The sequence below is a fragment of the Dipteris shenzhenensis genome, chromosome 28 (genome assembly GCF_047967505.1).
Source record: "Dipteris shenzhenensis isolate YYH24624 ecotype China chromosome 28, Dip_SZ_1.0, whole genome shotgun sequence".
NCBI classification, from domain to species: Eukaryota; Viridiplantae; Streptophyta; class Polypodiopsida; order Gleicheniales; family Dipteridaceae; genus Dipteris; species Dipteris shenzhenensis.
In genome coordinates this window covers 34,936,165-34,942,007 of record NC_141623.1, presented here as the reverse complement: position 1 = coordinate 34,942,007, position 5,843 = coordinate 34,936,165, and positions in this window count along the sequence as shown.

The following is a 5,843-nucleotide window of genomic DNA, read 5'->3' as shown; positions in this document are numbered from 1 at the left end:
TATATATGGTAGCCATGAGAGGGTCTAACCCAGATATTGGGCAGTGTCTATCTCTCTTACAAGGCAAAAATAACTGAAAGACTTCCAAAGTATGAGCACTTGATGTAGCAAATAGTAGTGACTAGATTTCAAACAATGATGCTTCTTTTACATGCTTCATAGAAGTGGATGAAATAAACACTTTCCAATCAAAACCAGGTCTATCAAGTCAAAACAAAACTGAAGCAACACTTGTAGTGAAGTTATTGAAAACTTCAAAAGACCAGAAATGCTAGAGTAGCATTTTATGTAGCATCATTTTCAAAAGCATGTCAAAACTGTCAAAACTAGAGAGTTGAACTTGGAGGGCTCATAGCTCACTCTTCAAAGCAAAAGAAAGGGGGCTTTCTGAGGCAAAAGAAAGCTGGTATACCACAGTAGATCCTCTGGGAAGAAGAGGCGAAAAAACGCGTCAGGTCACCTTCACCTTCTTGAACAAAGTCGACTGGTTTTTCTCTGTTTTCTCCTTCAATATGCAGCCATTGCTGCTCAGATTTCAGCACAAGGTAGCTCTAGGTATGGAGAAGCTTGCTCTGAAAGGAATTAGACAAAGACGGAGCAGGCGCAGAGAAAACGCAGGAAGAAGATTCGACGAACTTCGTGCAATGGCGACCAGCAGAGCGTGTAGTTCTTCAATTGCTTGCAGCCCAAAATTCGCCCCAACAAGAGGGATCTCCAGCTGGAAGGGCGTGGGAAATGGGTGAGAATTGGAGGAGAACAAGCTCAAGCAAATTTTTGGAAGAAGAGGGAGAGATGGTGAAGAAGAAGAAGAGGAAGAAGATGATGATGTGGCAGAAATGGGCTCAAGGGGGATCAAATGGCTCTGATACCATGTTGGAATACTGAAAGGAAAGAGTAGAGTGGACACAAAATCAGAATACTTTCTTATAGAATGAAGAAGAAAGAGGTCCTTAAGTAGGCACCTCATACAAGGTCACTGACATCACTGATGACCTCAAAGCTCCACAATCATCTCCTCAATCTGCTCCTAGATTCACTCAATCATCCTATGTGGCTCTCCACCACCTAACTGTGCTTGTGGGCACCTAACTGTGCCTCTAGCACTCACACATAGAAACATAAGGTGTGCCTGAGGCATACACCTTGAGATATCCCAACATGGAAATCATTTGGAAATATGGCTAACCTACCTCAGACATGACAGAAAGTGACCATCTCTGGTGTTTCACAGAGATGATGCAGAAATGCCTGCTAGAGCTCCACGGGCTCATCATCATGTATTTGATATTTTAAGTGCACTAGTTCACACTATTCATTACATGCACCAACAGAATGTCTTGCATAATGATTTGCATGCACAAAACATTATGCTACAGTTCTCGAAGTCATTCGAGGAAGTATATTCGGGCATTTGTGATTAGGTAATGATGACTCCATGCAGCACTAGGAAGCACTATCCCCAGCATTACCCAGTGACAACCCCAACACTGTGTGGAGTTCCATTGCAAGATTTTGCCATGTTGCTCTAGAGTGCTTGTGCACCAATCCCCCACTTTTGACGTTGCACAAGATGTGTACTCTATGTCTCATCACATCTTGAAGATCATAGACACTTGTGCACCATTGACTAGTACTGGACCCACTAGAAGCTCTAATCAGGCATCTACAACAATTTGCGGTTTAGGGAAAGTCAGCACAATCGAAAAAAATTTTTGTGGGGTTTTTGATATTGCTCCTAGATGTGGCATAGAACTCAGTTCAAACCAAGGACTTAGACCAACAAATGACCGATTCTTCCTTGGACAATTTGATATATGAGTGACCGGACATGAATACTTGTAACATTGACATTTTTGTATATCATCCAAGTTTGGATCCACTCCATCATTCAAGTTTGTATATTTAAAATGATAGATAAATGATGCAATAATTAATGTTTAAATATTATTTGTATAAGTAAATGATGCAATAATAAATGATGGTACAATTTCTTCATATGATAAATGATGCGACAATAAATGTTTAAATAATGTTTGTATAAGTGAATGATGCAATAAATATCCATTTGAATTTAATTGTTTAATATTGTTTATGGTTATAAAATAATTCTATCTTGTTGTCATTTTTTAGGTTAAGTATGAGCATGGAGGGAGAGAACTTAGTGAACATTCCCCCATAGGATCCTCCACAACTAGAGGAACCTCCACTTCAAGAGGGTCCACAAGACATTTTTGTATCTCAAGAGGTTGATTGAGTAGAACAGCTAAATCACTCCAAGGCTTAAGCTATCTTGCAGATGCAAAGAGAGATTTTGGGAAGAGAGGGGCTAGGTATTTTTGTCGCTGGTTTAGTGGATGACGACGCCATGCTAGGTGACCCACTCTCTCTTCGGCAAGTATAGAGGTTATGTCCATCAAAGTTCATAAGAAACACCTTGTTTCTTTGATCCAAAAATGCTAGGAATAAATATGCACAGCCCAAGTTGTCAGACTTGCAGCACAAGACCCTTGCCCACATCCTTCTCCAGCAATTCATAGAGGTGGAAGGGAGCATCCCCAACAACTAGCAAAAACCCATGTTTTTCATTCACTAGGTGCATGTCTACAACATCTTGCATCGACGTGTGGATTGGAACGACAAGTATCACTTGTCAAGAACAGGAAAGGGACGTCTTACAGAGTGCAAGAAAGCAAGAATAGAGAACAGAGAGCCTGTGTCTCTGAAGCCTTTCATGTTAACTCCCCAAGTGGCACAGTGATCTTGTTGACTTGGCAACATCTGCCACACCTCTTCATCAATAGGGTGTTACTACTAAGGAGTTACAAGCTCGTCTTGCATCACAAGCTAAAGAGATCGAGGACTTGCAAGCACGGTTACACACGTTGGAGGCTGAGATTGCATGCTACAGACATACCTTTGGAGACTTGGATGCAGCTGAGGATATTGACATGTTTGATTTTGAGGACCTCACTAACATAGATTTGTAGGGTGCAAGACCAAGCACTTAGGGAAGGGCAGATGTGGGACCTAGTGCATAAATATGTAAAATTCATACATAACTTTGCAATACTCTTCTTCAAATATAATGATCTGGATTAAGTGCATAGTGTGGATTGATGTGGATTAAGTGGTACAAATTGATTATATGAGTTAATGTGAATTAAGTGGACTAAGTGGAGCTAATGTAATGTTAAGTGAGTTAATGTGAATTAAGTGGACTAACTATAGCTAATGTAATGTTAAGTGAGTTAATTTGAATTAAGTGGACTAAGTGCAGCTACATAGTTTAAGTGCATAATGTGGATTCATGTAGATTAATGTGGATTGAGTGCATAATGTGGATTACTTTAGTAAATGATGTGGCTTAAATGGTATAAGTGAATGAAGTGGTTTAAGTGATATAAGTGAAGGAAGTGGTTTAAGTGGTATAAGCGTATTAGGTGGACATGGTGGTTTAAGTGATATAAGTGGATTAGGTGGACCGGGTGGTTTAAGTGATTCAAGTGGACTACATGGTTTAAGTGGACTAAGTGCTATACATGATTTAAGTGGTTTTAGTGGATTTAAAGGTGGACTTGTAAAGTTAATGCAGAAATGTTGAAATATATCGACGTGAATTAGTGCACATGATAGCTAGATCAACCCTTGCGACTTGAAAATATAAACTTCGATTGTGCATATTTGATTGTTCTTCCCTTTTTCTCGATGTTGCCTTAAAAGTATTTGCAAGTCACAAGGTTGGATCTAGCTATTAGGTATACCAAATCATCCACAATCTGAATAATTACAACAGAACAACATAACTTGTAGCCCACAAGGTTGTAGCTTTCAAGTACAAAATGAGACGAGATAGATATGAGCATATGCACTTTTCTATTGCTTGACATTTTCTCCCATCCATCCCCTTGCATACAACATACCATCCCACATATTTAGAGCTTCATCCACCACTTCCAAGTACAAAGTAAGACGACATGGATATGGGCATATGACTCTTCCATCACCTATCATATTCTCCTATCCATCCCCTCATGTGTAACATACAACACTCTATATTGCATTTAACATAGGTACAATATCATCTATCTCTTCGACTTCACTGTTGTCATTGAGTAGATCAAGCTCGTCTTCTTTTCCTCTAAATTCACTCTCAGCAACTAATTCTATAGTCAATCATTGTCCATCAATTCTCATTAGAGCTGCTTCGCTTGCTGCCCTAGCCGTTGCAACATTAAACCCTTTCAACAATCATAGATTCCCAAAGCAAAATACTAAATCTGCAGCTCTTGATGGCTTTAAACAATTACGTCTCTTAGAATGAAAAAAATCGTATGCAGTCCAATTTTACTCACATGCACTTGATGATGCAGCAACAAAGAGCACACGAGTTGCAACATGTTACAACTCCAATGTCTCTCCACCATATTCCCTTCACCACGTAGGTGCAATAGTCATCTTAATAGCATCAAGATTCCATGGATATCCAAAAGAGCCTTCGCAATTTGTATACCTCACTCGTTGTTGGTAGGCCAATTAGCCTTGATCTCCTGGAAGCAAGTTCTTACAAACCTCTCAAAAGTTACTTATGACTTCTGGATTCTATGATTGAGCATGTATTTGATATTGTGGATGTATTGCAAAGGTAGCTCCATGCAAAGGAGTGTGCATTTGCTTCCATCTCTTATCAGCCAAATATACCACTTGTTGCCTTTCCCTAGGTGCAAAGTGCACAAATTCTTTAACCTGTAGTATTGCTTCTGACATTTTCCAATAAATTTACCCATAACAAAGGCATAAGCATTGACCATCCTCAACATTGTCACAAATGGCTCCACACCTTCTTTTATTCTTTCTACATTTTTCCAGAATAATGATGATTTTACAAGATGTACACATTTACTGACTAGTGTTGTGCACTGCATCTTTTTCACGAGCCAATTCGCCCATTTTCTATCAACAACAGTTTCGACTAAAGCTTGACACACTTCCAACAATCTAGCAAGAAGTGGCAAATCTAGTTTGACAAAATTGCCTTAGTTGCTTCACAAAGTGCTCTTTGGATATCACATGCAAGTATTGATGGCTCTTTATAAAACTCACTACGGCATTAGCATCTTGTAGCACTAGTTGCAAAAATGGAAATTGTGCAATATCCTTCAACAATAAGTTGAGAGTATGAGCACCACATGGCACCCATTTTAGAGTGGGATACTTTGCCACCATGACCATCTCACCTGCGGTCTTGTAATTTGATGCATTATTTGTTACTAATGCAGTAACATTTTCACTGCCACCAACTTTACAAATTGCACTTTCGTATATTTTTACAATATATATTGAAGTTTTTTCTTTTAGAGACGTATCAATACTCTCCAAAAAAATTGTTTCCTTGGGAGTAATGCACATTACATTTATTAAGGGTCTGGCCTGCTTGCTAGTCCATCCATCAAAAGAAAGAGTGCACCCATGTGTAGGAATAAATTCCAATATTTTTTTTTTCAAGCAGTCCGCCACAGTTTGTTTAACTCTACCAAGATGATCTATACACATTTTATTATAATCCAAAAAAACAAATCCTAGTCTAGCACATGACTTCAAGGCATTACAAAACGTCTCATCTCTCATGACATTGAATGGAATGCAAAGTGACCCTATGATGCCTTTGCATTGTCTGCGCATGTATACGATATCATGGCCCAACAAATGGAGAGGATGTAGGCCCAACAACACAGTATTAGATAAAGTGGGACGAAAGTTGCATTTTGGGAATTTCGAAATTGGGTGGATTTCATTAAAATTGGGAAAGGCTTCATTAAATTTGGGAAAATTTCCATTGATTGTGG